General features: G+C 40.3%; 1 long non-coding RNA gene across 2 annotated transcripts in view; it reads right to left on the reverse strand.

Moving 5' to 3' along the window:
• LOC148335226 (uncharacterized) overlaps nt 1–27,077 on the reverse strand; it is a 112,856-nt gene that overhangs the window by 69,849 nt on the left and 15,930 nt on the right. The gene's annotated exons all lie outside the window — the stretch shown is intronic.

The following is a 27,077-nucleotide window of genomic DNA, read 5'->3' on the forward strand; positions in this document are numbered from 1 at the left end:
CAGTGACCTTGGACCGTGGAGAACGTCTTTAGCTTTCTCCATTTTTTTTTCTCCCTTTAAACCGCAGGGCCTGCTTTCACTTAGCAGCAAGGTTCCTTAGCCGAAAAACTGGTGAACAACAACAAGCGAGTGTGTGTCAAAATGCCTCACAAACAACATTTAGTACGCTGCAAATCATTCATTAATCATTTCCCGTAACCTTTGCTCCATATCTGCACCGACTATTTCTGCAGAAACTTACTCAACGGACAACCCTTTCTGTCTAATGTTTTTAAAACTATGCGAGTGTTTCCCAACTTTTATTGAGTTAAGGCCCATATTTTACGTTAGAAAAAACTCACGGCACATCACAAAAAAAACTGCCAGAAAAGGTATAAACTGAGTAGGGATATAACGGTGATCTCATGTATCCATCCATTATCTAAGCTAACTTCGGGCAGTAGGCGGGGGAAACCCTCAACTGGTTGCCCGCCAATCGCAGGGCACACAAAGACGAACAACCATTCACTCTCACAATCACACCTAGGGACAATTTAGAGTGTCCCATTAACCGAGCATGCCTGTTTCTGGAATGTCGGAGGAAACCGGAGTACCTGCAGAAAACCCACCCAGGCACAGGAAGAACATGCAAACGCCACATAGGAAGGCCGGAGTCAGAATCGAACTTTGCATCTCTGTACTGTGAGGCTATCGTGATAACCAGTCGCCCATCATCCCCGCCATCATCTCATCAATATTAATCATATTTTTCAGACTATAGTTCACTTTTTGTTCATAGTTTGCCTGCTCCTGCAAATTTTACTACGTGCAATTTTTATTCATGAAAATTAGAGCTTGAAATGGCACCCAAAATCCCAGTCCTGTAGTGCCGTTCACGGCAGCGAACAAGTTCTGGTTGGTTTCATAATTTCCGTTTCAAAGAATGGAAAAGTTTTTCATTATCGTTTGAAATTGTTTACCTATCACATTGTGGCGAAAGGTATCTAGTTCAGTTATTGAGTCTTTTGGTGCTGTAAATACAGAGCAAATGCTTGATGTGGCAGATGCCACCTTCCAAATTAGCAAGCATACGTCACACACTCGTTGCCATGACTTCTACTTTTTAGACAGCAAAACAATTAGCGGTGATTTAATTACTTTCAAATAGCAAGTTATGGCAATCTATCTGTTTTAAGAGCAGACAATTCTACAAACAGTGATTCTGAAAGTGTGATATGCGGGCTACCGCTAGCAGTACGCCAAAGAAAAAGAGTTTGGTAGTATTTAACTTTTGAATTCACTACATTTTCATGAAATTTTTAACATTTAGGTACAAATGTTTACACAATCTTGAGATTTTCTTATTTTTCTATATTGAAGTTTTTGATGAACTCAAGCCATATACCCTACAGTGTTTTAATGTCGGTTATGATGAGGAGATGAGATGATGAGATACTTGATGGGGTACGCATGCTTTGAATGTATGCTGTATGTAATGCTAGATAACAACAGCACTAGTTTCATGTTGTGTGCTACTACTCCTATTTTAACAAGTAGAAAGTTATCTTGTAGAGTTGCTGACCCGCACTAACCCAGCAGATTACTTTTGATAATGTAGAAAGGAAAAGCAGTACAAGTTTACTACCCAGATAGTCAACCACAAGAGTTGCTTTCAATAATCCTTTCAAGAAACTCTTGGGGCAACCCACTAACTCCTTGGGTTTCTCCTAAAAGAATGCCATCACCGGTGGTCTTTGTGACATTATGTCACCGGGCCCATATAGAATTACTCAAGTAGCTCACAGAAGTCAGAGCAGAAAAGCCCTGGGCCGTGTGTGTGATACCAGCAGGTGCTCTTTATTACCGCACCACCTTTGGCACTCCAAGCCCGGCACGGCTAATGAAAACGTTTGCTTTTGCAAGCACGCAAGAAGATCCATATCTTGTCCCGCTTCTCCCGTACACCTGCACAATCCAATAAGATCCAAAATGAGATAAATTAACAAAGACTGGCTTGTAGGTGCGAGGATTTGGAAAATCTGTTTGTGCATTTGCAACAAAATGCATGGAAATTGAGCAGAAACGCTTTGGATCGGATAATAATTTACTTGGTCAAAGAATAATAATACACAATATTCTGTGACTGTAGACTCAATGTGAAAGATCATTAAGAAAATTGAGCGCCCGTTTGCACATTCCAATACAGAAAAACTACAAACTTATCCAAAACTTTAACGTTGATATTTTCTCTTTCACACCAAATAAAATAAATTGTCATTTTAAATTGCTTGGATTCAAATAGTAGTTCAATACAAACCCAACCTGTGGTAGCGTAAGTGGAATGAGCAGTGGTTCATTTCCATGAAAACCGAACAGCCTCCTGAAAACAGCTCATTTCAAGCAAGCCTGCTGTTTGGCCACAGTAGCTCGGTCCGACTCGGTATTGTAATGGCATTGCGGCAGTGAATAGATGGACTCGAGGACGACAGTCAGATCTATGTCCCGCTGAGCAAAAAAGACGCTTTCTCCAGAAGCGCACTTTTGCCTTGTCTCGAGCTAAAGCCTAGAGGTCACTGAATTTCTTCAGGGCAAATCACTGCAGTTGTTAAAAACAGCTTTTTTTTTTCCATTTTAGGCTCTTGCTAAGGTGAAGCCACTCCTTTCTCAACAGCACTTTGAAACAGTAACCCATGCCTTCATTACATCGAGGCTAGATTATTGTAATGCACTTTATTTTGGAGTCAGCCAATCCTCCATCAAGTGTCTCCAGTTGGTCCAAAATGCTGCTGTTCGTCTTTTAACTGGAGCGCGGAAGATGGATTGCATAACCCCAATCTTGGCCTCTCTTCACTGGCTCCCAGTCCTCTTTAGAGTTCGCTTTAAGATACTTCTGTTCGTCTTCAAATCTTTAAATGCCCCAGGATATTTCTCTGAGGTCATCCACCCTACGCACGTGCCCGCTGCCTCAAGTATGTGGAGCAAATGCTTAAGGAGGTGCTGAGGACTAAGCGGAGCCTCAGAGGGGAATCGGGCCTTTTCTGTTGCAAGTCACTCTCTTTGGAATGACCTTCCATTAAATGTTCGGCAAGCCTCCTCCCCATCTACTTTTAAAACCGTTTTGAAGACGCATGTTTGGGACTTTTTCTGGTGTCTACTGTTTTTGTGTTATTTTGATTAATTTTGGTTTTAATTCACTGCTTTCACTGTCTTTTTTGTATTATTGCTATTTTATGTTATACTGTCTGTATAGTTCTTTGATACAGCTGCAGCTGTTGTAAAATGTGCTAAATAAGTAAACTTATATTATATTGTATTGTATATGATCCCTCCAGTGAAAAATGTTGGCAGCATCACGCTATGGGGATATTTTTCAGCAGTAGGAGCTGGAAGATTAAAAAGGACAGGGGGAAAGTTTAATGCAATTTGTCCAGAAACATCCTGGATGAAAACCTACCCCAAAGTGCTTAGGAGCCCAAACTGGGGTGAAGGTTTATCTTCCAACAGGCCAACGACCCTGAGAACACAGCCAAGACAACGGAGGAGTGGCTTCTGGAGGTCTCTGTAAATGTCCTTGAGTGGCCCAGACAGAGCACAAACTTGAATTCAATCGAACGTCTCAAGAGAGATCTGAAAACGGCTGTGCACTGATGCGCCCCATCCAACCTGATGAAGCCTGAGCGGTGATGCAAAGAGAAATGAGCAAAACTGGCCAAAGGCAGCTGTGTCAAGATTATGGAATTATAATAAAAAATAAATCAAATAAATCATCCAGCATGTATTGAGCAAAGGCGGCAAATGTGTATGTACAAGTGATGAGCTGTTTTAAACCTGTATCCCACTGAGCGACAAAGCGAGTGTTTGCGAATTTTGACTTTTTATCAGGTTTTGTTCAAGGTCGCAAACGTCTCATCAACAAGAAAACTGTTTGTGAATGTCTCACGAACGTCTTTCAGAATGTTTTGACGTTCTAGAATTTTTTTTTATTTTTTAATTTTTTTTGCAATTGCCGAATTTTGAGGGGCGAAAATGGGATGAGAGTGTAACAAAATATAGAAAAAGTGAAGCACTGACTACTTTCCGGAGGCTACGCATTTTAAGCTATGATTTCAACTAGTTGGCTATTTCAGATTTATCAGATACGAGGTACTTGCATGCGGCATCAAATTGGTATGGCAGATACCATCTTGAATTTTACTTATCGGATTGGAGACTGCTTAACATCACTAATGTATGAATAAAAAACAGATAATGGAAACAAAATAGTAAAAACATCCATTGCAGTAAAAACGTCTCCCAAATAAATGCATATTTTTAGTCGGAATAATGTTCATTTTGGAGAGGGAAAAAACAAGGCAGTTAACAGCGCTTTAAAAATCAGTCGTGTGTGTTGTGTGTGTGAGTGCGCTTGTGTGTGTGGCAAGTGAATGAAAAAGAGTGCAGACGGCACAGACGGATCAATACGAGTCAGGAAATAAGGTAGAAAAGGTTATTTACTTGACATTGATCTGTTGTAGCAGCGGCTGTGTTTGGCCTGTTTCTCTTTTGTTAACCTCTAATCCTGAGTATACTCACAAATGACAGGGTGGGAGGGTTAGCGGGGAGTCGACTAACAGGTGTGAATTATGGATCCAAAGAGGTCGCGGCACCTCTGCCACCGACTGGCGCCTGTAACAGCTCCAGACATGAAGAAATGCAGTTAGAAATAAGAGCGCATGGGACAATTTCAAAGCTGTATCATGGAGTTATAACGCCATGTAAGCCTGGTGTTAATGCAAAACTCATTTTACATACAGGATTAAGTGTGCCAAGGTGAAAACCAGTTTATGGAGGTCAGGATGATTAATGAACATCCACAGCGGCTCCGTGTGTCTATAAGTATAAGTATAAGTGTATATATATATATATATGTATTGAACAACTGAATTTATTTTTTTTAATTTATTTATTTTATTTATTTTTTTAAATTTTTTTTTGTAATGGTCCATGGCTGTGTCGACAGAAGCAAAAGAAAAACTAAATAAATTCACTCGTATACAGCATTGGACTCGAGATGCGTTCAGTGACCACTCACACAGTGGTTTGCATTGCATGTGAAGCAAACCTCGCTCCTCTACCTTCTAACAAATTTTACAAACTGGTCATGTGGAAAGGTTTGAAAAACTTTAGGAAAATATCAAATCTACTTTCCCTCATGAGATGAAGTTGTATGTCTACCTATCTCCCAATCTATCTGTCTGTCTCTGCCTCATGGTGTGGTTTGGCATTTCTTGTGCTTTGGATTTGAATTGTGTGTGCTCAGGATTCCTCCAGCATTCCAAAACCATGCATATTATACAGCCATAACACGGAAAAAAAATTTGAAACATATAAAAAATAAATATTGATTTGTTTTTTGTTGTATTAATTACTTTCAACATATCAACTATTGGAGAAATCCAAAAGTAACTAAATGTATTTGAGTTGCATTATTACGGCACTTTGATTACCTTAGTAACTGCATTTTTTAACAGGTAACTAGCAACTGTATGCATGAGTCCATTTAATATTCAGATGCACCTCATGTTTGGAATAAATGGGTCATATATTCTTATACCTACCGTTGCTCACTATGGTTATTTGGTTTAACATTATAACTTGATCAGGTTTCTTCTAACACATATCAATCTATTATGACCCAACTATTCTTTAAGTGCGCCCATGGTCTAAATTATGTTAGCACTGCCAGCTGTGGTTTAAGACGGGCTACTGCAGACTTGAAGCATTTCCATCCTGAATTCAGTTTGAAGGACATCTCCCGGCAAAGCAGGGGGTTCTGCCTGCCCAATAGAGGGAGCTGGCCCGAGCCCACCCGACACTTCCACACATCCATCACGTCTCTTTTTGATGGCGTGAAGATGGCACAGAAACGCTGCGCAGAACGGGGGAACTATTTGTCCATCCATATGCCAGCACTTGTAATCGCTTTATCAGGAGCCTGCCAACCGTGGCCTTTTGCCAACAAGGGCCACATGTTGCAACAAAGCAAAGCCTGGCAAATAGTTGACGCTGATGATTGCGTAGAAATTTGAGCACACAAACTAGTCCACTTTATGAGGATAGAAACTTTTTGACATGACAGTTTAAATGATGCGGCACACTTCTTAAACAACGAATAACAAATATTTTGTTTCCATTTTGTTATCAAAATGGTTCAAAAGTAAAAAATTAAAGAAAAACAAAAGCTGACTGCTGTTACTTTGTTTGAATTTGCTGCATTTGCCACCACAACAATCTACCCCAAAAAAACAAAAGGAAAGACAAGAACCGACTACCTTGGATTGTGAGTGCATTGGTTTGAGCATATGACAATAAAAGTTCCACAGTCATTAAACGGTGCCGGCTTGAACATTTGAAAACACGAGCAGTCCATGTACAACGTGTCAGTGAGGGCTGTAAAAATATAGATTTATGTTTTGGAGGTTAGCGGTGTCTCATAACAGTCATTTGTGGCGTGCTTTTATGAAATGTCGTGTTATTTCTATATATGAGTACCGCAAAGACTTCTTGTATAAATAATCTGACTTCTAAGTCGTATAAGTGGCTCTGACATACCACATGTTGGACTTTGTTTACTTTGTAAGGGGGGTTAAATGTTTTGAATGATGGCAGGTTCCCATGACCGCTTTTTAGTAGGCCACTGTAGGGACTTAAGTATTTGGATAACTCGTCAGAACAGGGGAACTTTGGAGACCGCACCATCCTTTTATGTTGCCTGTCAAATTGTCTCCATTTTAATCTTTAAAGTCTCGAGAAAACATTTGAAAGATGTAAAAAAAAAAAAAAAAAAACGTATTTAATTTAGAACATCACTCCAAACTGAACGTGATCCATTATCACTGGATTTGTCAACTTTAAATTTTCTCATCTCACTTTGTCAAAATTATTCCAGTGCATAAATTGCATGCACCTACTCTTACGAGTCCTGACTAAAACGCAAGCACTGTTTTGTTGGTTCCGCTATTGTGATTGTGCAGTTACGTTATGCTACATGTGATTAAAAGCACAAGATTTTAAAGCGTTTACAAACAAAAGAACTCAAAATATTTAAAAGGAAAGTAAAGAAATAAAAAGTAGCTAACTAAAATTACTGAAAGAATAAACAGTGCAAGAACAAAATTTTGGAAAACAGGATTTTAAAAATGCTTTGAAAGACCATAATCCTAAATATGGGCCGGGGGTGACAGTTTTAATCCTGAATTCAAAAGCATTTAAACTTCTTTTTGCAGCTTGCGTGCAGCATAACAGCTAAATGCTTATTCGCCATGTTTGCTTTGAACTCTGGTCTCAACTAATTGAACCGAGTCTCCAGACATCAGAGCCCCCGAGTGTGGGTTTATAAACCATTAGCATTTCTTTCATGTATTCAAGATGTAAACTATTCAGTGATTCATAGACCAGGTGCAGAACTTTAAAGTATATTCTACAGCTAACTCAGAGCCAGTGTAAAGTCTTTAGGACTAGAGTAGTATGTTCTGATCGCTTTGTCATGGTAAGAACCCACAGTCTGAATGAGCTGCAGCTGTTTGATGAACTTTTGAGGGCGTCCAGTCAGAAAGTCATTCCAATAATACACTGGCGATAAAAGCATGAATAAGATTCTCCTGGTCTTCTTTGAGCATGCAGCCATTCACTCTGGATATGTTTTTCAGCGGGGAGAAGATTATTTTAGTGATTGATTTGATATTGCTGCTGAAGGTCAGATCCAAATCTGTCAGCACAACAGGATTTTGGACTTAGCCTTTGGTTTTTAATGTCAGTTACTTGAAGTGCTTTCTAACAGTAATCAGTTGTTTTTTTTTTGTTTATCAATACAATTACCTCAGTTTAGTTTTGATTTAGCTGAAGGAATTTTTGGATTGTCCACTTATGAATTTGTTTTAGAGAATGGCACAAAACCTTAATTTAACCGTTGTCATTTGGGGACTTTGATATACGTCATCTGCATAGCCATGGCAGCTAACATTGGCATTCTGCAGAATTTGACCCAAGGGTAACATATCCACTCTGAACAAAAGGGGTGCAAAGACTCAACCTTGAAGAACCCCAAATGGCCATTTGAGCAGATTCCACACTTCCAATGGTCACAAAATAATACCTTCCCTGAAAGTAGGACAGTTTGGGACCGTTCCATTTCATCCTTCCCAAGTTTCCCAGCTGCTAAACAGTATATTATGATCTACTGAATCAAGCGCTGCACTGAGATGCAATAAGACTAGGACTGACATCTTACCTTTTAAGAATCCACGGGAACCCTGGTTTGGAGACTTGTTCGTCTCATGGGCCTTATGATGGACTGCCGACAAGTCCAGGGTGGACCCCTCTTTTCTCACCAAAAATCAGATGGGCTATAATTCGCACATGCACGTTAGGTTATTAATAAAAGACTATTGCATATGTGTGAATGGTTGTTGTCTATACAAGCCTTGCCATTGAGTGTGACCCAATCAGGCTAGACCCGGCATCATGTCCAAAGTGAGCTGAGACTGACTCAAGCTCACCTGTGACTCTAATTAGGACCAGCGCTATCGAAAATGGATGGATGTTTTAGGCGGGAAGGAAATTACATTTTCCCGAAGCATTAGGTCCACTCACCTAAACAATCCATCCACACATGCAAGGCAGGGTAAAAGCCAAACCAACATGCATTAGTTCATATGGTTTGCCATCTTTACTCGAGGCACAACTGTGTGCTCTAATGGAAAGCACTGTGCTTAACATTCTTGAATTTCATGTAGCTTGACAACAATAAATGCCTGCAGTTACACAACATTTATTATCGGCTGTGAATAGTTGAGTTAAACACAGGGGTCATGCAACCCGGTTAAAAAACAAAAACAAGGTACAGTACATATTAGAATACGGCATAAAAGGTGAATGAGGAATCACTTCCCTGAAATCAGTCTATTGTGTCTGCTGGTGACTCATTTCCAGCAAAGAGGTATACCCACGGGGTGAGTTGACCCTCAATGAGCCAGGAAATGTGTTTTTTCCACCCGGGCTCAGCCGTATCTCACTTTCTAGCGGTGCCTGTCCGACTCAGTCACTCTCAAGCAGCGGGCCAATCTCCCTTTGTAAATAGAGCTATGTCTTATAATTCCCCCCTCTCCTTCGGATGACCGTATCAATAATGCAGAGGTAGCGCATCTGTCCCCAGCCATGAGATTATTTCTCCGATTTGGGTTGACAGTTATGGTAATAGTTTGCCGAACAATCTAGTCGGGCAACAATGAGCGCAGATTACAGCTGTTTTCAGATTAAAGAGACTGCAGAGAGAGCCATGATTGATTGTTGGCCAAGAGACAGAGTCATGCGGTTCACCCCCATCACCAACCACCGCCGCCACAACCCCAACGGCTCTAGTTTGCCTCTCTAATCTAGTAATGGAAACATTCCTTTATTCCCTACAAGTTCTTGAGGGGATTTCATTCCATTTCGCACATTCAGGTACTCAGGCTTCAACAAGTATCTGTCAGAACCAGAGGTGGCAAAAGTACTCATGCTCTGTGCTTAAAAAGTAGCAATACGTGCATAAAATGGAAGTACTGACTCAACTCCTTTACTCAAAATTTAAACATACCTTCAATTGTGATTATAAAGTACGATCATGAAAAGTAAATAATAGTACAATTTCATATAAAATATTTTCCCTCTTATTATCAAATGTTGAATTAGCTAACGTTAACTGTATGTCATTGCGGTTGAACGACTTTTGTCAAATCGGCATAGAGGTCATGACAGATGAGTCGACTTTGATTAATCGACATCATCACTGAGATTTAATTCCAGATGTCAATTCACTGTGCGCACCTCTGCCTCACTCACTCACTCACTCACTCACTCTTCCCGTCATCCTCAGTTACACAGGCCCCACCCCCTAGACATGATCATCCAATCACATGGAGACACTTGCTCATCCGTTCACATCCAGGGAGCTTCATTGCCCTGCAGACAGTCGGAAATTGTAAAACTAACACCAATTCATGAAAAAAAAATACAATTAAAACTGCAGGGTTGCTTCCTGCTACAACAGCAAATAGTAAAAAAATGTTTTGTTTTGTTTTTTAACGACAAAAGGAGGTCATACTTTGTGATATTGTTTTGTAGCTAACAAGCAGTCTTAGTGTATGTGGATTGTTAGAAGAGTTTTACAGGAACTAACTGTGTGAAGGTGTCTGTGATTTGTTCCTGACGTGCTAGATTGAAGGATTTTTATTTTTTTGCAACATTGTTCATTTTCACAGAAAGAGGTTTCTGATCAACCTCTGCTTATCTTTGTTTTGTTTAAGCAGATTGATGAGAATTATCACACACTTTCCACCCTGTTTTTTTTTTTTTTTTAAATTTCCATCTTGTGTTGAGGGTGTGGCCCTACCTCATGTGAATGAGCCACTGCTCACCTCCTCCCTCCACTGCAGCGCAATTGCCAAGTAAAGCCTACGTTACCATGACATCTAAGCGACTTGTCAAGCTCCGAGTAAAAAAGCAACGCTGACAGCAGAAACATTGATTACGTTTTCACTCAGGGAGGCAGCACTTCACCGCCAAGCCACCAAATTACACAGAGCTGGGGATTTCTTGAACAGAAAACAACATGTTCACCTTGTGGGCTTGAGAATAGTGAACCTAAAATATGCAGAGGATTACTGTGTATTGGATTACGAAAAAGTATATTTGTCAAACATCAAATGAAAATATTTTTAGAGATTGTCAATGTGCAAGCACATTTTGTCTAATAGAAAGCAACTTCGAGTTAGTAGAGTGTAAAACCCTTGCTAGGATTTAATGCGACCTATTAAAAAAAAGGTGAAAAATCAAAAAGGAGGATAGTCAGAGAGCTATTTAGAGTGACGGTAAATGGCCTTTTTACCATTCCAACTACCGCCCCTGCCGCCTCCTCCCCATTCAGGGATGGCATTAGAGACTGCGGACTGACATACATTTTTTATAGCTTCATAAAGTCGTCCAATGACCAGGTCAGCCTTCTCATAACTAGAGAGCAGAACGTTTGAAAAAAGCCATTCATCACCGTGAAAAGGCCTGCTTGTCCCAATGCCGTCACACACGCACACCGGTCGCGGTGCACAAATGCTAACGTACTCGCGCCGCCACTAATGTCTGATGACCTTCTCACATCTATTAGTGGGGCCGACTGACGCGGGGGGCACGCACGAAGAGCCCTTGTCTCCCTCCAAGGTTTTGATGACAAGAACAGGAAATAGCAACGCCTGAAAATGGCAAGCTCGTCTTTTATGTGACGAGTTATGTGGGTTCCTTTTGTTTTTTTTGTTTTTTAACAATACCATGTAATAGCTCAATTGTTATTAAAATAACCCAAATTGTGTTCAAAGTACAATCAACATTCTTAGCAACATTTTAACATTAAGAACAGCAGTGAAGCGAAGCTAACCACAGGTTTACAAAACAAATAATGACTAAATTGCAGTAAAACTGCTCACCTTTTAAGAGTGCCTAAGTGACGCGTAATAGAGAGGGAAGGTGTTTGCATGGCACTACATAAATTCCCGCTTTTCATGGTGGTTAGACATAATATCTCCAGCGTGACCTGGTTCATCCCAGGGGCCTCCAACTGGTGGGACATGCCCAGAACGCCTCACCAGGGAGGCATCCTGGAGGTATCTTAAACAGATACCGGAGCCACCACATCTGGCTCCTGTCAATATGGAGGAGCAGTAGCTCGACTGAGATTCGCACCACGACCCAAAAGCAGAGCCTGGACAGCCAGCGGAGGAAGAAACCCCTTTCGGCCGATTGCATCCAGGATTTTGTTCTTTATATAAATACATGCACCTGCTTTTTTTTTTTTGGTGCGTGAAAAGCTCATAGAAATTTGTTGTGGCTTTAGTAAGGATAGGGTTAGTGTAATAACGCGGTAACACAGCAAGCTTTTTGCCAACCCATCCCCTTTGATTTGACCAGCCAGAAGGACCGACAGTGTCGAGCTGGAACGCAACAGACAAACCATCAGAGCAGTGCACCCCCATTAGTGGGCAATTAGAGACAGCTGGTGGCTTGTCAGCCTGGTAATGGTCTCAAAAGAAGGAGAAGCGCAATACAAACACGAGCAGCCATGTACTGATGTAAAAACCAAGAAAAGAAATGATCCCGTGAACGCTATTTGCAGGCACACCCCAGCCACGAATGGTATTACTCTTTTCGAATGCATAAGAACAATTGTTAAGATGTCTTGCAGAGAGGCAACTGTCTGAATGTGTGTGTTTTCCACACAACTTGGGCAAGTACAGTCCGAACCAAGTCTTGTTGCATGAACGGATGAAGCCAATTCGAGGGGAGAGGAGAAAAACATGCAAAGTATAATTCATCATCAGGATATATCATTATTCGAAATCAACGCAGAACATACTGTGTTTGCATTGAAACGGAACCGTATCCAAGTTTTAAAAAGTCAATTTCTCATAATAATTAGTCCTCTTAAAAGCACTTCCACCTCTTGTTGGCTAAGCGAACCGAAACGTGACGTAGACAGACAGCGAAGAAGAAGCAAAAAAAGGGAGGGCCGGGGTTAGCTAGTTTAATAAATTATTGAAGAAGGAAAAAAGCCAGCCAAGGGGAACAAATAGTATTTCTCCCGGAAACATGCTCCCCCCACCAGACCCCTCTTCTTCCCTGACCTCAGCAGCCTCTGCGTACCTGCAGCCACCCACCCTCCCACCCCCATCACATTACCGAAATTCTTATTTGATGGCATTTTAATATTCTGCCTTGATGACTTTTTAGCAACATTTACTTTCGAGGGTCTGGAGCGCGTCCCCCCTGAAGGAAATGTAACATGTCAACCCCCATTATAAAAAAATAAAAAAAAATCTAAATTTAAATACCTCGCTTGTGTTAGCAGGACTACACACATATGCCCTTCCCCACCCCACCCATGTGCTCCGAGGCTCACAAACACTCATCTGCTTGCCGCCACGTAATGAGTCTGTTTGATGGCCGAGCGATTTGTGGGTCAGCGAGCATACGTTACAGATCCAATTTAAGCCCTGATTGCTTGTACTCTGGAGGAGCTGGGAAAACGTGTTATTGAAATTTAATACCACATCATTTCTTTTGCCTCCCGTGCAGTGACGAAGGTGTGCTTACAAGACTCCTGTGCAAATGGGGGTGAGCGGGGGAAGATGATCCAATGATGCCTGGCCAAAACAAATATTTATTTATTTATTTATTTATTAACGGATGAACGTCACGGTGGTCTGCGGGTCTTGCTAAATGCAGATCCAATTAGGAGCCCCTGAAGGCATCACGGAGAGCAGCCACTCACTTGACTGCAGTGTTTGGCATCATGTGATAGATATCTTTAATAATGCCTTTTCGAACGCTACGCTGTACACACACTCACTATTTGACACTTCACAATCTAGAGGGCGTAATGCATTTCAACAAATGTTGACTTCTTTTAAATAGAGATTTCATCCATTCAGTATTGCTGTTAGACCAAAATTTCCAATCTGGGGATCAATCAAGCATATCTTATATTCATTCTTAATCTGAGGACCATCAAGCCATTATCTGAGCCGCTTCTCATGAGGGTAGCGGGCATTCTGTAGCCTATAGCAGTTGTCTTTGGGCAACAGGCAAATTAAATATTAATAATTCTAATTTTTCATATTTTATTATTTATTCCTACAATTTGAAAACTGAGTATAAAAATATTGATAATCACCATTATTGGAAAAAGTATGTATAGTATATTTGATCTTGTCCTTTTTTTAAAGGAATTTTTAAGTGAATATTTATAAAGACTGATTTGACAAATTACACTTTACATAATATCTAAACATTCAAATCAAATGTATGAGCCATTTTTGGTGTAATCGCCAAGAAAAAAATCAATAAAAAAAAAGAAAACAGATAATTTTTTGACTGTGCTAGGTTCAGGAATTAGCATGAGGGTGGTTAATGGGGTTAATGCAGCAAACAGCAAATTGGTCTCATCTAAATTAGGATCTACTGAAAAGCAGCAACATTCCATTAATAGTCACCGCAACTCACAGTATTCTATTCCCGAAAAAGTGAAATCAAACGCTGGTGCAGAGGCTAATTGAGAGTTCAATTGAGCAGCGTGCAGGCTGGCATAGCCTAGATTTATTAATGCTGCTCCCCCCACCAAGCATTCCCCCACCCACCCACCCACACACTCGCACACATATGCTTACTCTACATATCTATATTAAACTTAATAGTCTGTTACATTGCGCCTTAACCCCGGCTCTCATACATGATTACCTTCTGATTTCCTTGCAAAATGGCACATAAACACGGGGCAGGGTTTTATCAGCGTGTCACTGAGTTTGTTTCCGGCAACGGCCCCCCACCCCCACACCTCAACCCACCGCCCCCCTTCCAAGTGCTTGGTTAACGTGTCACGCTGAAGGTTGATTTATATGCTGCCTCCACGTTTGCCAGGGCATTTTACAAACATTTGTTACAGCTACTTCCTGTACATTTGAATTAGCAGCGTGATAGCGCACATGGGAAATATTACTGTTGTACGGTATAATCCCCATTACACCACATTTCATCGTTTACAGCCCAATGTATTACAGATTTGTAATTCTTTAAAGCGATTGTTTTATTGTTTTTGGTTTAATGGAATTTTTAAGTACACAAGCAAGCCCAAGTTGTATGCTTGCAGCACAGTACCAAGTTGTGCCACAACATGCCAGGCAAAACTGAGAGCTTGTTAAGAGATTCGACATTCAACAAGGAGAAGATTTAGACGTGTCAATCAAATTTTTGTTGTCAACCACATTGTACTTAGTGTCCCTCAAAAGTCTATTGTGACTTTGAGCCCATATAAATGTATTATCGCCTTATAATGTAACATTTACGCAACAAACAGATTGATAATTAGCCTGTAGATAGCTTGGTCAAGTGTTTTTAAATCGATATACTATGTGGGATTGGTAAAGAAAAAAAAGGCCGGAAATATACAGTATTGTTAAACAAAGAAAGTAAAGACAACTTGCAAGAAACAGGAAGTCAACACACATGTTTTGCCTTTGTGGGTCATGCAAAATGATGTCGCAGGCCAGATCTTGGCCCCGGGGCCTTGAGTTTCACACCTGTGATTATAGGTGTTTTTTTCCAGCTTTGATTATTGTTTTTTTTTTTTTTATTTGGGTGGTGTTTTTTTTTTAAACATTCTAAACAATAAGTCTATCTGCCATGTACATTTTTTCCACATTTTGTTTCTAGTGTAGGTCCAAAGTTATCCAATTAATTTTGGCTTCTCCAGTTGTCAGTTGTTACACTGTCACATTGAGCTGTTGTTGTTGAGCATGCTTTGGGATCTAGGCATATTACAATCCATTCTAATAATTACAATCTATACCAGCAATTAACAGAACAACAATAGAAACAATAAATAAATACAGATGGGAGGTGAGTATACAGCAATGCAGACCTCCCTAACCGCCACTTCAACCCCCTTAAACACACATTGGCCATTCTGCTGGGCTCTTGGCTTACAAATTGCTGCTCTGGACAGGCTTTCTAGGAAGAAGGAAAAGAAAGCTTTTGGGAAAAGAAAAAACCCACACGGGACACTTATGTTCCCCGTGCAATAATAAAAGCAGCAAAGCCTGTCACTGGCTAACAGTCAGTGCATTGTTTCCATTTCTCCAACCTCAACCCTGTCAATAAGCTCGCTATCCATGCTCCACAACCTCCCTATCTTTTCAATCTACTTGGATGACTTCCAAGAACCGTAGCTGGGAAAGCGGGGGGAAAAAAAAAACATTAAAATGCTCTGGACGTAAGCCCTCAATAGGCAAGTGTAAGTCCCTCTTTAAATGTAATATCAGGGCCTCTTTAGCATGCCAATGAGGCTACATGGGGAGCAGCGGTCCCAGCGGACGGCTGACAGGAAGAAGGGCAAGTCCTTTCTTCACATAAAGGGCCAAAGTGGCGAGAGAACGACATTAGGTGACGACATGAGTTCAACTGGGCGCTTGAACACACATGGAGGCTGGATTTCAGCTGCATGTTTCAAGTGATAGATTTGTTTGGCTCCAGTGGCACGATATGGGATAGACGATGATTGCACATCTTCGGATCAGATACAAATCCTTTATCTACGCTGTGAGTGCCGCGTATACACACAGATCTGCTCTGAAGTACACTGATTGGTGACAAATACGCACTCAAGTCTGCTGGAATAAAGAAACTCAAAAACACCCATTGTAAATCTGAGACCATTAAATGTGACGTTACATTACAAATCAAGCTAAATAATATGCTGAATCAGAGGTGGAAAGAAAATTCAATATGGTCAAGAGATAATTCTTTAGAGGTGTCTTAACATAAAAGAATAGTATTTGCAGCATAATAAAAACAAAATACGGTCAAAATATGCTACATTAGAAGTGCTTCATATTACATTGTTTATGCAGAGTAATATGCGTCTTTTTTGGGTTAAGTCAGCGCAAACAAAGCGGATACAGTATAGATATTATATCACGATTGGGAACTTGGACCAGCAGCGACAGTCCAAACAAAGGAAACCCGTCTAGAAGGTCAATACACCATTGGATTGAGCACCTAAACACGTGACATTAACAACTATTTTCCTACAAATCCCTCAACTCAGCTTCTGTGTGCTGTTGTTCAGAATTGAGAGTAATTCAATTAGATGTTAATCAAGTGAATGTAGACTTTTGCTTAAGTGCACTATTTTCACAACCCTTCCATAAATTATATTTTCCACTACATTTGCTTTTGATGGACAATTAATTTTTGGCTTTATTCTCGCTAATTACTTTTTCTTTGAGGAAACTGCAGACGGTAAATATTTGCATGTGTGTGTGCGTGCATGGAAGCGTTGCGGGGTCCTTGTCTTGTTCATACAGTTAGATTGTTGGGACACGCATCATGTTGACATCATTTAAATCCTTATTAGATTCAGGGGCAAGGGGATAAATGTTTTACTTTCAGTGAGAGCAGGATTTCAAACAGCTGTTGTTTACTATTGGGCTTTTCGCCATCTTTCACATGACATATAATTGACGCATTTGTTCCTTCTGAAAATGACAACCAACCATGTTGTTGCACCATTGAAAGAAGCGATAACTTGAAATGATCGATGACTCAAAATAATCTACAAGAAAAGTCGCAGTGTAATGATCAACTGAGAAATTCCATTAGATTAGTAGAAGTAAGGTGCATATTTGTAATTTAACATTCACTTCTGTTTTCATTTCAACCTAGAGATAGATATTTTATTCATCCCGAGAAGGAAATTAGCACAGGACAAAGCATTAAAAGTCGTACTTGTGTCACTTTGGTCGTTGTTGTTGTTAGGCTTAAATCATTGGCAAAGTCAAAAGGTAAGCAGAGCTGCACTGACTTTTGTTGGATGAACAAATTAGCATGAGCACAAAGTGTGTCTGCTAAGCAGAATGTACTTGATTAGTTTGTGCCGCCTCTACCATGAAATCTTGTACTGGAAGGAACATTTTTAGCAGTCTCGAGGAAGAGCAAAAATGTGAGCAGTAGGACTAAGCAGAAATGACATCAAGTTAATTGCTCTGACCAAGTGTAAAACTGCAAGTCATTTTTATTCGATGTTTTCAAAAGTAATGATGTGTCACTCAAAAAAATGCAATGCCGTTGCTCATATTTGCATGAGATAGGACCGCCCCCTCAGAACAGACCAATGCTTAAAAAAAAAATTGATATATAAGATGTTTGAATTTTTGATACTTGGGATGTTCACGGAAGCATGCCAAAGGCACGTCCTTAAGTCACCTGGGAATGTTTAAATTGTGAAAGAGATGGATAATGTCTCCTTTAAAAGTCTGCTTTGCTCTTTTTAGAAGGGACAGTATATTGAAGTTGTTACACGTTCCCCCAGTGGGAGAATAATAAGAACGTTAATCCAACGGTAACATTCCGTCTAAATTAAATGACGTGAGAAAACTGTGGACGGGGGACTTCGGCGTCCTTGACGAATCCCCCTGACACAAGCGCAAATGCCTGAATTAACTGGCAAATTTAAATAGAAGTGACACCTCTGGATTATCATTTTATAATTGGTTTTGAATAGTCGAGCCTGGCTCCTCTGTGGGCCACTATTCACTTGATTCCACTTACATTTGATAAGAGTGTTAAACAGTGAGTACGCCCCCTGTGCCACCTTCCCAGTAGAGTGAGAATTCCGAGTCTCTTTTCATCACGACATTGCCAAGCTCCACCAGGCCAGAGCAAGATGTTGCATGTTTAACAGACATGTTCGGAACGCTATCTGCGTTTTTGGGTCCGAGTTTCATGTCCAACGCAAGATTAGTGCAAAATGCAGTCTAAATGTGCGAGTGGGTGGAGTTTTTTTTTTTTTTGCAGATAGGGCTGTTTGCGTCGTTGTGGGAGTGAGTACATCAGACTTGCTTCCTGGCCAATTAAAGTGGTTCCATTCATTCCCTTTAAATTCAGCAGTGACACTGTGGCATTTTGGAAGCAGAAATAGACAGACTGTACACCATGCAGAAGATCGATGCATGCATAGTACGTTTACGAGGAACTGCAAGAAGAGCACCATTTGCAGGTGAGGTGGGCGCTGTGAAGTGTTCAATTGCAGCAAGTACCCGCCCCCAAGTTGCGCATTGTGTGTGAACCACCCCCAATCGTCCCACACACAAACACGATTGCTATGCGGCGGCCAAGTGGGTGCTTTTAAAAATATATTTAAGAAGATAATAATGCAGTAAATTAATTGATTTCTCCAATGATTCAAAGGATTTGATGCACACCGTTTTCATATATCAGAATAAAATACGATGACATCCTCCACTAATGTCAGCAGAGCTCAGAATATGCATGCCGAAATCTTGATGAAATCCACCGAAATCGCGTTATACGACCTGCACCACAGCTTAGACCTGCTTTCACTTGGTCTAAAACCCAATCTAATTTCTGTCACGTAACTGTCAGGTTCACTGGCAGCATGTAAAAGAAACATCCTCTGACCGCTGGAACACCCATCATGGTGCAGGCAGAGTGGTACCAAATCCCAGAACACACCAAGTTACGGCAATTTTTACGCCGAACGCACATGAGCGCTTCACATAAATAGGACCCTGAGCTCCACTATTGAAACATTCAGTGGAGTTAAAAAATTATGCACAAAATCTAACAACAGGGTGTTGGCATTCAAAGCCACTTACCGCTTGCTGACAATTTTTTTTTTTTATCATGGGCAACCAAATGTCACACGTCAACCAAAAAAAAAAAAATATTCCATCCGCCCCCACCAATGATCATTTATGAATATGCATCACCATTCGAAGGGGCATCCAACTTGGACAGAAGGGCATGAAACCAACGGCGGATATGCATTGTCAAAGAATGACAATATCTTCCGTCCACACCCAAAATTGTCTCTAACATTGAAATACGTGGAATGTGCCTTTTTTCAGTGCGTGGCGTATAAAGAACAAACGATAGAAGTAGTCGCTGATATGATTGCCAATTAAAAATGGAAAGAACGACTGATACACTGATTCCGCACGACTCCTGCGTGTGAAGATGAGGGCGCAGCGCCGTTATCTGCTGATCCCAGAACTTCCCGTGAAGCTCCGGAGTGGGACTGTATCACGTAGCGCACCCTGCGCGGGGAGTGTGCGGCGGCCGGCTTACAGGAAAGCTCCATTAGCCAGCCACAAAGAGGCCAATAGAGACGAGCGCTTCCTCGGCCAAAGGAGGTTTGTCCGGAGAACGCTCCCGCTTTGCTTTTCCTGACAGAGGATGGTGACACACACACATATAAACACACACATACACTAGGGGTGGAAAAAGTACTCACATTCTGTACTTAAGCAGAAGTGGGCTTCGGATGTGTTAAAAAGAAGAAGACTGGTGAAAATAGAAGTACTGATGGTTGAATGCCGTGGTACTCCATTGTTCCATATTAGAGTGCTTGGTACCTGAGCACCAAGCACTGACCACTCAAGAATAGAGAAAAGATTATATTTACACTTGCACAGCTTTGCTACCTTCATAAAAAGAAATCAAGTAGAGAAACTAGTACAAATGAGCAATTGTACGTTGAAAATGAACTCTGAATGGAGTAAATTGCCGTCATTTACTTTAGAGGCACTAAATAGTCAGTGCAACTCGGCATGAAAGAAATTACAGATCTACTTTATTGAACGTGCATGACAAATAAAATAAATGAACTCATGGCTGACTCGTGGATTACTCTCTCATCGTAAAGAGTTTTTAAAATTTTTTAATATCGTATTTTGTGGCAAACCCATTGAACTTCGGTTCACCTTACCGAAGTTGTTCCGCTGGAAGTCAGTTACAGGAGTAGATCATGAGTGCCAACTTGAAGAAACAATGGGGTAATTAACATCACCTATTTTTTTTTTTTTTCGGGCGACGACTTATGAAATTATGCACAGCGTGGGACTGTATTAAACAGTATAGTGTTGTATTGACATTCTTCCAGTTTATAGCTGCTAACTGTTTTTGAAGCTGATGCATTTTAACGATAAATGGGCCCATGGGTGTGTTGCCATGTCACGAAGAAGTGTCTGATACGGCTATTTTTGAGCACTCAAAATAGATTCACAGACAATCGATTGTAAAAGGATGAAAATAATGACCCTCAAAGTAAATCAGCGTTTGACCATCCAGTTGGACCACAATTTCAGAGAACCACCCTATTCTTCACCACCGGGAGCACATGGCGAAAGGACCCCTTGTAAATAATCATAACTTGATCCTCCCTCTTTCTTTCTTTGATAGTCACACTGACCGCCACCTTTGTTCCATTGTGAGACAAGTCTTAAGTTGCTTCGGAGATATTTTTCTTTTTTTTTTTCTTTTTTTTTTTAAATAATGCTTGGCAGGCGTCCAGAGCCAGAGATGAGTATGTTTGGACTGGCCCCAGCCTCGCGCGTGCTGCCTCAGCTCAAGACAATGGGACGTGGACATGGAAGTGGGCCTGGGCCAGATGAGGAAAAGGAGATAGCGAGGGTGGGATGAGGGGTGGAGGTGCGCCAAGAGCAGACTGGTAAGCCGTTATGGGACCCTGTGGCGGAAGGGCATTGTTCGGCAGAGGAAAAGCACAACAACAATAAAACAAAAAAAAAAACAACTCTTCCTGAATCTTTTTATATGATTATGCGGAGAACAATTGAGTGGGTGGGATCCGCTGCTTTGAGGATACTGCAAAGAGGGGCGGTGGGGGTGCTCCTTGGAGACTTGGAATAATCCCTTCACACCTTCGCTCGGAACGTCAGCAGGAAGATAAAACAATGCGAGTTGTTGCTGAGCACGAGGCGGATTGATCAAGAACAGGGTGTCCATTGAGAAAGATTACAATGGCCTTTGGCCCATGACACATTAAGCAATGAACTAAAGGTTAATGAGGAGAAAAGTGAATCCAAAAGGATTCGCAGACATCCATGTCATGCTATCACCATGTCATCCACCAAAGTTCACAAGGTTTCTTCATTCCGAACTGACCTCATACTAAGTCATTTCCGAATTAGTCCCTGTGGCTATGTGGAATTTCATTCTGACAGACTTTTCTTTAAAGATGAATCAAAGTTTTCTTTTTTTTTTTCTCACATCCCAGCTGTCTTAGTAAAATATTGGTAAATTCTTTCATTCAAAAATAAATAAATAAATAAATAAATAAACTCAGACTGAAGAATTAACGCATTTGATTCAGTCTTTAGACCAGAAGAGTCAAAAATTTCTATTGCGGGCCACATTTTTACATATACACAATTCCCTCCGTTTCATCATTACCAGAAACACTTAACAAGAAATTGAACTCAGAAGTGATGGGAAACGGTGACAACCAGTTATTAATACAACAGGTGCTACTTGTTTTAATACCACTGTTCTCGTCATTTTCAAAAGTTACTTTTGTCTTTCTCCACTATGCTTTTCAAAGTTGTTAACTTGTGTTTGCAAATACTTTTACATGTGTCTGTGCTTGTGTGAAGCACATTGAGTTGTGTATGAAATGTGCTCTATAAAAAAGAAAAAAAAACTGCCTTGCCTTGGCCACACAGTAAATTACCAAGACTACATTTTACTCTAAAAAGAAAATTCTAAAATTCCCCAGTGTAAATTCTATAATGAAATTTATTATAGTGCATACAAATTTGCTGTGTCCTGTTTAAATTTAGATTAAGAGGGGGATTAGTGAAAAAATAGCTCTTAAAATCTGTAAAATCTAAATAAACATTTCCAGTTAAACAGATTTTCAGGCAAAATCAAAAAGTCTTTTTTTAGGAAGAATTAAACTACTGTACACTAACTATCTAATAATTTGTTTTAGAGGAACGTAACCCAAGGAAATGGCAAAACTTCGCCTAACCAAGCTGACACGTCAGGGGTGGAGAAAGTCAACATTGGATCAATATGATGTAAAACAGTCAAATTGTGATGTCACATTGAATCCAAATTCATAAAGGCTTGCGCACCAAAACATCGTGGGAAATCAGCAGCAGGGCAGGCACTACAAAAACCAGACTATGAACATACAAGACATTAAATAGCAAATGTTCCTATATGTCCTATTTATAAAATTCCAGATAAAAGTAGAGGGTTGAAATAACTTATTCTGTCTGACATTAACAGAGAGCTATCAATGTAACAACCTGGTATAGAAGTGTTATATTATACCGTATGATACAAGTGAAGAGAAAATTGTCCAGTATGAGTGTGTGCATGCATGTTGGCCCCAACATGTCTCGCTGGGTGTCATAGTGCTGATATTGCTAGATATTCACTAAAGCCTAAGGTCACGCACCTGATATACCTTTGAATCCTGCTGCTTCCTGGAGTGCACACAGCTCCCAGGGGGAACGATGCAAGCGCAGATAACAGTCAGGCGTGATGTTGTGCTACAGCTTTTCCCTCAAGCGCTAACACACGGTCTTCATCTCAACATCATGAGAGATTTTTTTTTTTTTCTGCTGCTACTCTCCACTGGTTTAAGTTCAATATGTTGGTTGGGCTATTGTCTGCACAATGCAGTCAAGGTTTTCATAATCCAATACATTCTAATTTATATTAGAGAGGAGATATTATGGAAAATGTACACTTAAAATAGTGTTGTGAGTGGTGCATTATGGGTTTAGTTTGTTCTGTGACCATGTTTGGAACTCAAAACACATCTCAAATCATATTTCCCGACTGAATGAATGAAATGACGTTGTCCAGCCTCACAAATTGGAATTTTAAAAATTTTGATGTGGAAAAAAAGTACTCTATAATATTGTACTTTATAACAATATGTGTCTTTTACATGTGACATGTGCATGAAGTGCTGCCTCCGCGGGTGTAAATAAAATCCAAGTGTCCATCTTCAAGCGTGCTCACTTTTTTCTTCACATGCTGAGCTAATAGTAGTTGCTTGCCTTGTCAAAACGCCCTAGGACTTTTGCTGCTTGTCATGGTAAAGAAAGCCATACTTGTTGGTCACCCAGTAGAGGCGGTTTGGGTTAGCAGTGGCTCTCTTGAATGAAACAAAACCACCATCCCTCATAACAGACTCATTTCAATGAGGCTCTAAAAAGAGGGAGATAATAGTGATGAAATTGTAAACCCGAGGGGTATTTCAACAAAAGCATGTCACATACATGAACTCAGATAAATCATGTGATACTCGAAAAGGAGGCCTCACTCCTCACACAATGGCTATAAGGTCACATGATATCCCCCAGCCAATCACTAAAGCAGATCATCACATTTGTAAGAAAGTTTAACTAGGGATGGTCAAAATTGCAGCCCAGCATGTAAAAAAAAAAAATATTTTTTTCCACTCTGTGAGAAAATCAAATAAACCTTAACCCACTGACCTCTTTGTTAAAAGACGGTGAGCATTTATTACAAGAGGGGCTCCCCGAGGGAGTTCGGAGGCAGCGACTTGAGCAGGCTGCAAATGTCATCTTTGCTTTGACAAGTTACTGACAAGCGAGTCATGGGCCCATTAGTAAGGGTGATGCTTCGGCCGAGCGAACATGCTGTTCGTTCCAAACGCATGGAGGTTCGAAAGAAGACACGAACATTTTGAATGGGTATGAGCAAAGCCGTTGGGGTGCTATTTACAGTCAGTGTTGGGAAAGTTGCTTCCCAAAAAGTCAAGTGTCATAGATCACAAAGGAGCAAGACCTGCCAAATGTCTTTACCTGCTGCAAATAAACATAAGTAACTAATGTGCGACAACTACATTTTCTTAATTGTCTTAACAATGTATAAAAATAAAGTTGAGGGAAGTCAAGATTTCAAGGCAACAAATTGATAAAAAGGGTTAAGTCGGGCAATTCAATAAAATAATTTAAGTTTTGCCAATGTAAAAATTGTTTTGGAGCATACAAATTGCTTGCTTTGTCAATAATTTATATTTTAAAGATGTCCCATTTTAAATTACTGCTATAACCCAAAAACAAGCTGTGTTGTTTTTTTTTTCAGCGTATTAAGCCTTGAAATTGTAAATATACCACTAATTATGGTAAAAAAAAACCACAATATTTCAAGCTCATCTTACAGTACAAGTCTGACTAATAAAATAAATGACTAACAGAAAAATAAATGAATAAAAAATATGCACCCGAAGCAGACGTGTACGTGCAGATGCGGTAAAGACTGTGATTTCCACCAACAACCCAGGCTAAACTTTGCTTCTCCCTGACATAGAAAGATATTTGTCCCTCAGTCAAGATGTATGACGTCAACAATACTTTCTTGACAAAGAGCACAATTTAATAGACGAGAGGCTTTTAATGCTCAACACTCTTACTTTCCAATTTGCACGTTTCACAAAATCTGACAAAATTCATTTTTAAATAGACAGACTAAATAAAGGACAAAAAGTGACATCATAACCCATCAACAGTACTGCTGTAAGAATTGACATTCACTGAAAAAAAAAAAAAGTCCAGCGATACGTGAAAAAAAATATTTATATGAAATATAGAAATAATATCGGAAACATGTATAATAAAAAATAATGAATTCAGTATGATCAATTAAATGCAAACAGTAGCAGGGGTGGCAACTCTGTCCCATTCTTTACAAGCAGAAGTAAAAATTTCTTGGGTCCAACTTTTGCTTCTCCGCACACCCCAACCCCCACCACTGCCATTATGTTGCCTTCTGGAAGTTGTGACCCAGACCACGCGGCATGGCTGGGGGAAGTGGCAACTGTCTGTGCACGCCATTAATCAGGCCCACAGAGGACCCGCTTCCATCCAGATGGGGAGCCTCGGAACATCCAGAGGAAAATAAGCGGCCTAATTAATTCTTATTGTTGTGGACAGACGGAGATTAGAAAACTTGGACGGGGACAAGGAGAGGAAGTGGAAACACTAAGTCACCTTTAACAAAGCTGTTGATTCACAATATGTCCGCCCCTCGATAGCATCGTTTTCTGGATGTATGACCTGGAGAACTGCGTGAGTGACTTTATAAAGAGAGGTTAATGAAGGATAAGGAGTGCGGTGCATCACGGGCCGCATGGGGGACACTTAGTCCACCCTTTTTCCCTAAAAATAAGTGAGATAGCAGAAGAACTCCCTTAGGCACTCCAGTCAGATATGGAGGAAGAATGAGGAATACAAAGTCTGTCTTTTGTACACAGAATCAAATGGTGCAGTCATGTCCCCCCCCCCCCCCCCCCATCATCAAATACTAATCAGCTTGTTTGAAAGTGCAATATAATCTCATCTAATTGAAAACTCCAGCATCAATTACATGTAAATATTCATTTGGAAAGCAATCAATTGAGAGAATTTCATTGGATTAAGAACTTTCCATTATGAAACTCGTATCTTCTCCAGCGAGAAGGTCATTTTTGTTTTCAACAAGAACATTTCTATGCAAGATAAATATCTGCAGGATTTCTTTAATTTTTTTTTAACTTATTCATGACGTGTTTAAAAAAATACTGCCCTTGTAATTTTAATATTACGTTTCAATTAAAGGTTTGCAAACTTAAAAAAAAAACAAAAAAAAAAACTAATGGGACTTAAATGTTAAAACTGTTTGTATGACCTGATTGAATATTTTAAGACCTCCCAATACCGTCCCTCCCTTTTCCCCAATTTATTCCTCCAATACAATTTTTGATCATCAACTAGTCACAACACAACTAAACTGGCCACCCGGAGAGACTGAAGGCGTGAATAAATAATATATCAATCACTTTTCCATGGATGCTACGCACACATACTTTCACGCACAACTCAGTCTGCCGGTTCCGGATGCAGCACATTTGGGCAGATTATTGGACTACGGTTAGCAACAAAAGTTGAAAAGGAAGTGAGCAGCACTCTGGACAAATAAAGGGTAATAACATGTACTGGTGATTTTCTATATGGACGAGTGCATTGGTGGGTCTGGAAAAAAATGGATATAAGTGTTAAGAAAAAAGTGAAAAAAGGGTAACAACCATAAAACCATTCAAAGCATGGATTTTCTTTTTCACTCACGGAGGCAGCACTTCATCACGTAGCCACAGCCAAATAGTGTAATCAGTCTTGTAAATCTGTGTGTGGTGCAAGCACCCACAAATACACGTGTTGGTGTGCGTGTGCATGTGTTAACTTATATATGGAAAAATGTTCTTGAAAAAAACCAAATCCTTCCCTGGGTGTGCTACAAAAGCCTTAATTGACAAAAAAAAAAATGGCGACTACTGTTGAGAACGAGGAGGTAAGCTACTGTAGTTGAGCTGAGTCGGGAACGCTTCTCGTTCTAAGGTCTCTCGTCTGTCCCTTATGAACTCGCGTGTGTGCTCCTCAACCCTCCGTGTAAACGTGTGAAGGCATCTATTATTTGTTTCCGTCCGGAGGGGAGAAAAAAGGTCTCCAACATCATTATTTTCCTTTCAAAAGCGACTTAAGCGACGCGGCCTAATTTGCCAGTCGTAATTATAGGTCATGCTCCCCTTTTTGTAATTTATAAAACCTTTTGTTCTTATCAATAATGAATGGGCTTTAGCAAATCACGGCGCTATAATATTTGGATATTATGATTATGCTAATGCATTAGGGACCTTAAAA

Source organism: Idiotropiscis lumnitzeri, chromosome 6, assembly GCF_059441095.1.
Source record: "Idiotropiscis lumnitzeri isolate Australia: NSW breed Sydney's pygmy pipehorse chromosome 6, RoL_Ilum_1.0, whole genome shotgun sequence".
In the NCBI taxonomy this organism is placed as follows: Eukaryota; Metazoa; Chordata; class Actinopteri; order Syngnathiformes; family Syngnathidae; genus Idiotropiscis; species Idiotropiscis lumnitzeri.